This window comes from Lissotriton helveticus, chromosome 1_1 (assembly GCF_964261635.1).
Source record: "Lissotriton helveticus chromosome 1_1, aLisHel1.1, whole genome shotgun sequence".
Classification (NCBI taxonomy): Eukaryota; Metazoa; Chordata; class Amphibia; order Caudata; family Salamandridae; genus Lissotriton; species Lissotriton helveticus.
Genome location: NC_136057.1, coordinates 2,134,174,873 through 2,134,187,046, shown reverse-complemented (window position 1 = coordinate 2,134,187,046; position 12,174 = coordinate 2,134,174,873).

Here is a 12,174-nt window from a genome sequence, read left to right as displayed (position 1 = left end):
ACCCAATAACAAAGTTCTTGCTGTTAAAATAAAAATACTTGTTATTTTTCTGAATTGGTCTCAAGTTTCGTCTTGAGTGTGTGTCTCATTTATTGACTCAGTGTGTATTCAGCAAATGCATTAACACTACTCTCCGATAAGACTAAACCGCCTGCTCACACTACCACAAAAGAGAGCATTTAGGTTTATTACTCTATGCCCTGTAAACCAAGAAGGGTAATGTGGATTTTATACCTAATATACCTTGTTTGTTTTGGTATACTACATAAAAATTCAGCTTCCTACACTGACAGAATACCCCAGGTTTCAAATATGCCTTCTAGTCTTTCAATGACTCGATCATGAGTGATTGATGAAAGGTCTTCCACCAGACAAAAACGGGAGTACTCATCTACAAGTACCTTGAGATAATAGCCATTTTCATGGGGTACAAAGAAGTCAACTGCGAGTTTCTCCCAGACATGTTTTGGAAGATCCGACAAATTCAAAAGATACTGTTTTTTTTGTGTGTGAAAAACAGTTACACAAATGACAAGCCTGGAGCTCTCTCTCAACTCACTCATCAAGATGAGGGAACCAAACACAGTACCGGAGGGATCGCTTAGTGGCAACACTGCCACTATGTCCCTCATGTGCCACTTCAATGACTTGATGTCATGGAGTTTCAGGACTGACAATTCTCGACCCACTCAAGATAATATTTTCTTGTGTAAAAGAGAGTTCATCACGCACATGCTTTAATTTCTGCTATTCACTGTCGTTATCAAGAGGTCGATCATATGTTCTTCAGGATTGAGGCATAATAATATCTTTGAGGATGAGCATATTCCTATCTACATTGTAAGCAGCACTTATTTGCTCCAAGGACACAGCTGCAGGAGTGCTAGATCTTACAGTAATGTTAACGTAGGCCTCGGCCACTTTAGAAGGGGTACCCTGACACTGCATGGGCAGAAAAGTAGTCTGCAGGCTTTTGATCTTTTCCTGGCCTATGAAAAATGGTGTAGTGATACTCTTGCAGTCACAGCCCCATCTCTCAATGCATGGGGGCATTTTGGCCTTTGGATTGCCAAAAATAGTGATCAGTGCTTGGTGATCAGTAGGAAGGGTAAAATGTTTCCCATACAGAAACACATTAAAGTGTTTGCAAGCTGACACAACAGCTAGGCTTTCTTTCTCAGGTTGTGAGTAAATTTGTTCAATCTGTGACAAATTTTGTCTAGCATGAACTACAATACACTTTGTGTGTTTGCATGTCCACTATGTTGGACAAGAATCGCACCCAAACCCACTGGGCTGGCATCCACAACAATCTCTGTATGCAATTTTGGATCAAAGTAAGCCGTTTCAGTAACATTTTCAATTGCATGCTTAATCGTCTTGAAACTTTGATCACACTCCCATGACCACTGAAATTAAACATTTCATTTCATTAATTCTCTCAATAGGGCATTCACAGTGGCACAGTCTCAGATGTACCTGGAGCAGTAGCTGGCCATACCAAGAAAAGAACGCAACATGATTACATCTAGTGGGCGGTAGGTCGATGACAAAGCCTGAACTTTGGCTGTATCTGGAGTCATTCCTCTGTTCGAGAAAATGTGCCCAAAGAATGTTAGTTTTGTTTTGTGAAACTCACCCTTTTAAGTATTCAACATAAGACCTGCATCATCCAGTAGGCTTCACACTTGTATATTGGCTCTATCATGTTCCTTTCGCGTGGCCCCAAATCCTAGTATATCATTACTGTAATTGAAAGCATGCTTGACAGGCTGTATAATGCGACAAACAACGCTTTTGTATCTGAACAAACCAACATGAGTTGAAAAGGTAGTAATGTACCTGCAATTTTCTTCCAGTTTGAGCTGATGATACCCTTTGTTCAGATCAAGGCGTGGAAAGACTTTGGCACCATTCAACTGAGTCATCATATCAGCAATGTGCCGACCTGGATGTTGTTCTCTTTCATTTGCCTAGTTTGCTTGATGCTTGTCAACATAAATTGGCACAGACCCTCCACTGGCAAACTAGAAAACCTCTATATAGACCTATATTCATTTACAACTAGGCATTGATGCTCATTTACAATTTACATAGGATGCACACATAACTCTGAAATCATTCAATTAGATTTGGTATTTTGAGTACTTCATTTCTTTTATTTTATATCATTCTTATTTCTTTTTGGTTTTTCTCATTTTTTGGTAACAATCTTTACAAAATTATTTTTTATACAGTAGGGGACCCTCATATAAACCATAAAACATAACTGTGGAGAAAGAAAGAAATAGAATGCGAAAGACCATTAATCCCCAATACTAAATCAACACCTTGAGGAGTCTACAAAAGGACACAATATATGTTTTCACCTTGTCCATTGTGTTTGTTGTGATAGTCATGTCAGGATAGTGAATATGAGAGATTGAGTATGTATGAGTGATGGTATGAAAGAGAGAATCAATGTTTTGGGGTTCTAGATAAGAAAAGAATTAATTTTGTAAATTTTATAGCTATTTGTACACATGTCACTTTTGCTACTGTATAAAAAATAATTTTGTAACGATTGTTACCAAAAAATGAGAAAAACCAAAAAGAAATAAGAATGATATAAAATAAAAGAAATGAAGTACTCAAAATACCAAATCTAATTGAATGATTTCAGAGTTATGTGTGCATCCTATGTAAATTGTAAATGAGCATCAATGCCTAGTTGTAAATGAATATAGGTCTATATAGAGGTTTTCTAGTTTGCTGTTGGTTTGCCACTCCCTCCTCTAGACCTGAAAGCATTACTGGGAGTACCCTTGTTACTTATGCTACAGACCCTCCACTGACCTTTTTAGGTACTACCACCATGGGCAACACCCATGGTGTCGGACCAGTAGAGTGCTCATAAGATATCATGTTTCAGCAAAGTCGCAATTTCTTTTTCAACAGCTTTGTGTAGATGAAATGCAATTTGATGATGTTGTTGAGCAATGAATAAATGTCCTCATTCATGTGCAGCTGCACTTTCATTGTCTTAAGTTTTCCTACTCTGTGGAACAATGACGGAAGCTGATTCACTATGTTATGATGAGCATTGACATTTTTCTTCACAGAAATTAGTCCCATGTCAGCAGCAGTGCTGAAGATGAGAAAGCATGCATTTGACGAAGTGCCCTAAAGGACATGAATTGGGGCTTGCACTTTCGTCTTTTTGTGTTTTAGGATCAAAATGAATGAACCTTGATTTTGCAATGGCGTTGAAGCTTCCCACGTGTATACCTTAGTTTTTTGATGGTGTGAGACGGAGCACTGGGATAGTTCCTGGTTCTTTTTGGCTGGTGTGATATTTGTCAACAACCACTGTCTATGATAAATGGTATGCAGGATCCATTAACCTTCAATTTTATTTTGGGATGATGTCTAAATGAATGTTGTGATTTGATTTGTCGATCCTTTTCCGACTTGTATTCTGTCTTGCAAGAAACCAAACCTACATGGTCGCATCTTTCAGTAGTCAGTAGTGACATCACACAACCATCTTCTTTACTGTCTCTTGACAGTGATGTCGAAGAACCTTTTGACGAGGAATTAGATGACAATTGGCCTCTTCCAGTTTCTACTTGCCTCAACTGATGTTGCTGTTTAGTTCGGTGGGCATGACTAGAGCGCTTCTGGACCTTTATGGCAGCCATGTTATCTTCATGACGTGACACACTCATTTTTTCTCTCGCTTTGTAAACTGTTATAAAATGGTTCTCTTTCCCTCAGCCTTTATATATGTGTTCAATGGCAGGACATTTACCTTCATGTGAAATGGAAAATCCACATCGATAACACAACTTCTTCTTTGGAGACATCATTTTTTGTCCTTCTACCTGGTGCCTTTTTTTGCTCCTCACATTCAACGCCGTTGCACTCTGGCACCCTCCAGCCTCCATGTCAGAAGCTTGTTTGGCAGCATGTTCTTCTGCTCTGGCAGCCATGAGTCCACGATCCAGACTGAGCGCTTCACTCTACCTTCGGCATCTGAAGAATCAGAAAGGACACCATCTATGACTCTGAGCCAATTGGCTTCTTCATCATTGAATTAATTAAATCTGTAAAATCAGATGAGGGATTCAAATCTTTCAACAAACTCATCAATCGTTTCTCCTGCTTTCTGACACTCTTGATTGAAAATTTACCTTTCATATTCAACATTTGGCACAGGATTGAATTTGAGGTTCTATGGCGCTTTCACCTCATGAAAGATACTCTGTCCACCTGTGGTATTTTCTTTACCACATTCTTTACTCCTCCTACTATGTTTTTGAGATATTTGATTAACTTTGTGTCATCTAATTCTTTCAGTGCATCAATAACATCTTGAAAAGCTTTGATTTAGGCAGTACATCTTGCACCAATATTTTGCTTCTTGGCAACATTGAAAGTAGACCGTGATTTCAGAAAAGCAGCATCTGTATAACCAAGTGTGGGGCTTCCTGACGTTGAGACTTGAGTTCTCTCCAGTACTGTTGCGGTTCTTTAGGACCGGTCTCCTTCATACCATCTCTAAGACCTGTGATGTGCTGGCCTCTGGTTCGTCCCTAACAGGGTTGTGATAACGTGGCCTCTTTCTTCTCAGCCATCGGGGCTTTCAGTCTTTGAAGATCTTTGGAGTTGTACTGAGCCCTACCTGGCAGCTCCAGTAGGACACGTCTTCAGGTATTGACAACTCCGTAAGCACAACCCCTGTGCATTTTTAACCCCTACACTATCCAACACTTACCCTACTGTTGCACCCCCTGGAGTTAGAATAGTAATTTTTACCCGTACACTATCCAAAACTTACCCTACTGTTGCACCCCCTGGAGTTAGAATAGTAATTTTTAACCCCTACACTGTCCAACACTTACCCTATTGTTGCACCCCCTGGAGTTGGAATAGTAATGTTTACCCCTACACTATCCAACACTTAGCCTCCTGTGGCACACCCTGGAGTTAGAATAGTTATTGTTACCCCTATACTATCCAATACTTACCTTAAATGCAATGTAATGGTATGCGTTGTAAAGGTATAATACGATGTATTGGAATGTGTTGTAAAGGTAGTTTCTAAAAATGCGATGTAGTGTCATGCGAAGTAATGGAATGCGTTGTAAGTGATGTAAAAACTGTATTGTAAAGGCATGCGTTCTAAATGTTTGCGTTGTAACATCATACATTCCAACTGAGGAGCATGTGGCACGCATGAGTAGCTTGGTGGACCTCAGCATACTCTCTGGGAGAGCACTCTCGACTGTTTGGGTTGCAGGGTTTACGTATCCCCATTCTCGTCGCCAGTTGTAACGTCCTACCCAGCCAGGTAGCATGTAAATGAATTACACCACACACGGAGCTCGGCATTACACAACTTTATTTCTCAGAGTGTAACCAGTAACTGACACGTACTGTGTCATAAATTTTATTACCCATGCCCAATCACTTACGCCACTAGACTACAAAGTCCGTTAGGGAATATAGAGGTCCTTCGCTTTATAATACACAAGACACCACACTCTTCATAGGTCACAGACCCTTTAGCTTCTCCAACTTTATTCAGCCTACTTAAAGCAGTGCTTACCATTTCAGCTAACCTAAAATGCAGCCTGATTAGACACTGATAATGGTAAAACAATGTGCCTGCATCCCCCTTCCTTATGCCTATCCGCAGTCTTGAGCTTGATGTGACCCACCCTGCATTGAAGGGGTGCAGCATGTGCTGCCTCGTGAGAACAGACAGTGCATATAGATACGTTAACTCAATTTGTATTAAAAAAATGAGTTGTTTCAAAGAGACCATTAATAAAAGACTGTGGTTTTATCCATGTATTAACACAAGTACAGGCTTGTTTCCTCACCCAATTTGGACGCTTGCCTATCGCCACAATCCACAATTGAACAGTCATTTTCAGGTCTCGCCTGGCACAGCGTATGCACTGCATGTGTTCTCACTTGCAAGAGATATTATACACGGGTCAAAATCGACAGGGGTATACCCAAATGACCCTTTTATACCTGGGCATGGGACGTAATTATAAACAAGACGAAAAACAACATACAAATATAACAAAATAACCCTTCTTAGGCCTCCTCAGGACAGTGTGTGATTTGTATGTAACACTCTTGTGTTTATTTCATTGCTTAGGTGCTATTGTCCATGTAGGATATAAGTTTAGTCTGATACATTCATCAAGAATAATAATTGTGGAGAGGGTAAATTAAAAGACTCTACTCAGTAACTGTTTTGTATTTATTCCTTTATACCATTTGTCTTGTTTATAATTAGAGATATTATACACAAAAAGGGATTTGCAGCCCGCTCATTTCTTAACATTTGTTGGCTTCATTATTACTCTTATTTGCTGCTTTCTAATTGATCAGGTTTTTTTTGTTTAAATTTGTTTATTGGGTTTTTGCATTCATTCATCACAGCATTGGAATAATCAATCAATCAATCAATACATTTATATAGCCCACTACTCACCCGTAGGGTCTCAAGGCGCTAGGAGGGGGGGTGCCGTTACTGCTCGAACAGCCAGGTCTTGAGCTTCTTCCTGAAGGTGAGGTGGTCCTGGGTCAGGCGCAGGTCGGTCGGGAGGGAGTTCCAGGTCTTGGCGGCTAGGTAGGAGAAGGACCTTCCTCCTGTTGTCGCTCTTCGGATGCGTGGGACATCGGCGAGGGCGTGGCTGGTTGATCTGAGGTGGCGTTTGGGAGCGTAGAAGTTGATTCGGTTGTTGAGGTAGCTCGGGCCTTGGTCGTGCAGGGCTTTGTGTGCGTGGGTGAGGAGACGGAAGGTGATTCTTTTCTTGACGGGGAGCCAGTGCAGGTCTCTCAGATGTCCGGAGATGTGGCTGTTTCGTGGGAGGTCGAGGATGAGTCTGGCTGAGGCGTTCTGTATCCGCTGGAGTCTCTTCTGGAGCTTGGCGGTGGTTCCGGTGTAGAGGGCGTTGCCGTAGTCCAGTCGGCTGGTGACGAGGGCCTGGGTGACGGTCTTCCTGGTCTCGGTGGGGATCCACCAGAAGATCTTCCGTAGCATGCGTAGGATGTTGAAGCATGATGAGGAGACGGCGTTGACTTGTCTGGTCATGGAGAGGGAGGAGTCCAGGATGAAGCCCAGGTTGCGTGCGTGGTCCGTCGGTTTGGGTGCGGTGCCCAGGGCGGGGGGCCACCAGGAGTCGTCCCAGGCGGAGGGCGAGGAGCCCAGGATGAGGACCTCCGTCTTGTCTGAGTTCAGTTTCAGGCGGCTGGTAGTCATCCACTCGGCTACATCTCTCATCCCTTCGTGCAGGTTGGTTCTGGCGGCGGCGGGGTCGTTGGTCAGGGAGAGGATCAGCTGGGTGTCGTCGGCGTAGGAGATTATGTTGAGGTTGTGTTTGCGTGCGATGGCCGCGAGGGGGCTCATGTAGACGTTGAAGAGGGTGGGGCTCAGCGAGGATCCTTGGGGGATGCCGCAGATGACTTTGGTGGCCTCTGATTTGTACGGTGGTAGGCGGACTCTTTGTGTTCTTCCGTCGAGGAAGGAGGTGATCCATTCCAGTGCCTTCTCCTGGATTCCGATGTTGCCGAGGCGCTGTACTAGGGTGCGGTGGCAGACAGTGTCGAACGCCGCGGAGAGGTCTAGGAGGATGAGGGCCGCTGTTTCTCCGTTGTCCATCAGGGATCGGATGTCATCAGTGGCAGCGATGAGGGCGGTCTCTGTGCTGTGGTTGGCTCGGAAGCCAGACTGTGAGGGGTCGAGGGATCCATTCGTCTCGAGGAAGGCGGCCAGCTGTTTGTTGACGGTCTTTTCGATGACTTTGGCCGGGAACGGGAGGAGCGAGATGGGACGGTAATTCTTGAGTTCGGTGGGGTCCGCTGTAGGTTTCTTGAGTAGAGCGCTGAGTTCCGCGTGCTTCCAGCTCTCCGGGAAGGTGGCGGTGTCGAAGGAGGTGTTGATGATGTCCCGCAGGTGGGGTGCGATGACAGCGTCGGCCTTGTTGAAGGCGTGATGAGGGCAGGGGTCGGTTGGAGATCCGGAGTGGATGGAGTTCATAGTGCGGATGGTGTCTTCGGTGCTGATCGGAGTCCAGGCGCGGAGGGTGGTGGTGGGTGGCGTTGCTGTGGTCGTGGCGTGCGTTGGTTGGATGCTGAAACTGTTGTGTATGTCCGCGATCTTGTTGTGGAAGAATGAGGCGAGGGAGTTGCAGAGGTCTTGCGACGGGGTGATGTCGTTGTTTCCGGCGTTGGGGTTGGAGAGCTCTTTGACGATGTTGAAGAGTTCCTTGCAGTTGTGTGCGTTGTTGTCTAGCCGGTCCTTGTAGGCATTTTTCTTGGTGGCGCGGATCAGTTGGTGGTGTTTCCGGGTGGCGAGCTTGAGGTTGGTCATGTTGTCCATTGTTGGTTCCCTTCTCCACGCTTTCTCGAGGGCTCGGCAGTTCTTCTTGGAGCTCTTGAGTTCGTCGGTGAACCATGGGGTTTTTCTGCTGCCGGGTCTGCTGGGCGGGGTCCTCAGAGGGGCGAGTTCGTCCGCGCAGTTGCTGATCCACTTGGTGAGGTTGTCGGCGGCCTGGCTGGGGTTCGCTGAGCCGGCGGGAGGGTGCTGGCTCAGGGAGGCGGTGAGCTGGTCGGCTGTGATCTTGTTCCAGCTTCTTCGGGCAACCTGTTGCTGGTGGTGGTGGATCGTCGTTCTTTTGAAGGTGAAGTGGACGCAGCTGTGGTCCGTCCAGTGGAGTCCTGTGGCGTGGCTGAAGGCGATGTCTTTGCTGGATGAGAAGACGGCGTCGAGTGTGTGTCCGGCGAGGTGGGTGGGGGTGGTTACCAGCTGCTTGAGTCCGAGGTTGGCGAGGTTGTCGAGCAGGGTGGTGGTGTTGCGGTCGCTGTTGTTCTCCAGGTGGAAGTTGAGGTCCCCCAGGAGGATGTAGTCGGCGGAGGGGAGGGCATGCGGGCTGATGAAGTCGGCGATGTCCTCGCTGAATCGTGTGCGTGGTCCTGGGGGTCGGTAGATCAGGGTGCCTCTGAGGGTTGTCCTGGGGTCTGTGTGGATCTGGAAGTGCAGGTGTTCGGCGGTGGTTAGGGTGTCGTCGGTGTTGGTCGTGATGCGGATGGTGTCTCTGTGGATGATGGCGATGCCTCCTCCCGTCTGGTTGGCGGTGCGGTCCCTTCGTGTGATCTTGTAATCCTCTGGGATGGCGATGGCGATGTCGGGCGCTGAGGAGGCGTTCATCCAGGTCTCAGTGAGGAAGGCGACGTCAGGGGCTGTGGTGTCGAGGAGGTTCCAGAGTTCGATTGCGTGTCTGTGGACGGAGCGGGTGTTGAGCAGGATGCACTTGAGGTGGTTGCTGCTGGTGATCGGCTTGGCGGGTGTTGGTGCAGGGTAGGTCCGGGTGCAGGTGAACTTGCAGGCGTGGCAGCTGAAGGGTCCGTGGGTGTTCTTCGGGGTGGCTCGGTGACATCCTGGGATGCCGCTGGTGTTGAGTGCGATGAGTTCGGCGGCGTTGTAGGATCGTCGGGTCGGCTTCCGTCGGTGGGGGCCAGGGGTCCTGGCACTGGGCGCGGTCCAGGCGCGGACGGGCGCAGACAGGCTTACCTTTGGCGCGCCTTCGGCGCACAATCGGCGCGCCCGCTGCGCGTCAACGCTGCGCGTTCGCACGGTCGCCATATATGGCGAAGTGCGCGGGTGGGCGGAGCAGCTGGGAGGCGGGAGCGGGGAGGGTACAGAAAGCAAAAGGGGCGGGGCAATCGGCGGTGGCGGGAAGCGGGGAGGGGGGACGACGGGCAGAGCAGCACCAGAAGGCACTTACAACACGAGGTAAAAAGATACAGGCAGTAAAGAAAGGCAAAACAAACTGACACAATTAGGAGAAGAATGCAGAAGGCAAAAAACTACCGAGGCCGGTCAGGCGAGCACGGCCCCGCCGCGCGAAGGCAGGGGGGCGTGGTCACGCGGATCAGCGAGGCAGCAACGAGGCAGTCAGGCAGGGTGAGCGCACACAGCAGCTGGTGGCCGTGCGGCGCGGGGGTGTCCCAGAACTAGGACACACTCACCTGCGTCGCACGGTCGCCATATATGGCCAAGTGCGCGGGTGGGCGGAGCAGCTGGGAGGCGGGAGCGGGGAGGGTACAGAAAGCAAAAGGGGCGGGGCAATCGGCGGTGGCGGGAAGCGGGGAGGGGGGACGACGGGCAGAGCAGCACCAGAAGGCACTTACAACACGAGGTAAAAAGATACAGGCAGTAAAGAAAGGCAAAACAAACTGACACAATTAGGAGAAGAATGCAGAAGGCAAAAAACTACCGAGGCCGGTCAGGCGAGCACGGCCCCGCCGCGCGAAGGCAGGGGGGCGTGGTCACGCGGATCAGCGAGGCAGCAACGAGGCAGTCAGGCAGGGTGAGCGCACACAGCAGCTGGTGGCCGTGCGGCGCGGGGGTGTCCCAGAACTAGAATACAGTACATTAAAGCAACGTGTTAATAAACATTCATCAGGCAATTTAAGTACACGTCTCTACCAGCTTACAGTTCGTTGTATGACGATTTCGTGACTATTCAGTCCGTGCCTATGTAAATGATGCTGCCTCAACGTGATAGTACTGTATAGCCCATAGTAAAGAACCGTTGGGGGTAGGCTACACGTTTCCCTCAGCTTGTCAGCGACCCTGTGTCATGATCGGGTGTGGTGTGCCGCTCTGGGTGCACATGTGTAGATCGCTGTGTGTGAGGTTCCCAGTGTTGTCAAGTCCAATCGTACCTTTATGCGTTCTCAATAACACACAGGCAAGGTCTTCCGCCAGTCTAACTTGCAAACTTTTCCAACTGTTGGAATTAACTATAGGGAAAGGAGGGGGGGTTGTCCACTAAAGGTTAATAGGTGCATTCTAAGTTATGGCATTCGCCCTTTGGTGGAATGTGGAGGTGCGTTAGTATACGTTCGGAGTAGGGTCGGGGGATTGAAGCCTACGTGGTATTCCCTCTTATTGTCTGTGGATGGATTCTCTGTATGTCTCTGTGTCTACTACTCAGGAGTTACTCTGGAGTGGCTGTGTCGCTGAGGGCCTCCTTGCGTCGGAATTGGTTGGAGGGGCTGGCCGGCTCTGAGACTGTGTTTCTGCGGGCGTCACTGTCAGGTTCTTTTCTTGCGTAAACATATGTAGCAGCTGTGCCCATTCTAAGGAGATAGGGTGTTTGCGAGTTCCCCTCAGCTCTTTCTCTCTGGGCGTCTCTTCCTCTGCCTTCCCCCACTTCTTTGTAGCCCCTATCCAGGCTGCTTCTGGGGGCCCTGTGGGGGACCTCCAGTGCATTGCTATTCCCCGTTTCACTAGTAGGATGGCTAGGGACATAAAGCGGCATTGCATTTTGTCGGTCTTCCGTCTGCGGAAGATCCTGAGCGCGCATGCCTCCCATGTGGACATATTTGTGATATTTGTTGTTGCCTTAAGTGTCCGGTGGACCCTACCCCAGTAATCCTGAATAGTGGGGCAGTCCCAAAACATGTGTCTGAAGTCTGCCTTTGCTGCTTTCTAATTGACCAGTTTATGCAGACTTCAATTCCTCTTCTTTGGGCTGGAACATGGACCAAGTACTGATTGCTTCAGCTTGATTGCTGTCCTTCCGCTCGCTGTGTTTGAATTACTCTTTTACTATTTTATCTTCCCTGTGAACCCTCTTGTCATTTGTAGCTATGTATTACCATGCCAGAGGCACTTCAAATACACCATTTTCTCCTTTGAAATTGACTTTTATTGTGACAACAGATGTTATTTGCTTTTATTGCGACAACAAATGGTTTCATACTTCCAAAGATAAACTGATTTGATAAGAAACACAAGGGTGTTGTGCCCAGACCTAACAATCATTGGCAATTCCAATATAGCTCACTTTTGAGACTGTTGGCTCTGCCATTGCCCTAAGTATCAGCTGTACTACATAGGTATTGCCGTCTTTGGCAATGATTTGTAGCCATGCTGTATAGCAGTTTGGCTAAAAATTATAATTTAAAAAGACTATGTTGCATCCAGTGCTATTGTACTTTAAAAAAAAAAGGGGCAGTTGGCTTGGGTTTGTCATAGAATTTTTTTTTTAATTAGTCTTAGCCACCACTGCATCCGCGCGTTGTACAGCATCAGGGCCGGCTCTAGGCTCATGGTGGCCCTGGGCAGGGAGCGTAGGTAGGGGGCCCGGAAGAGGGGGTCCG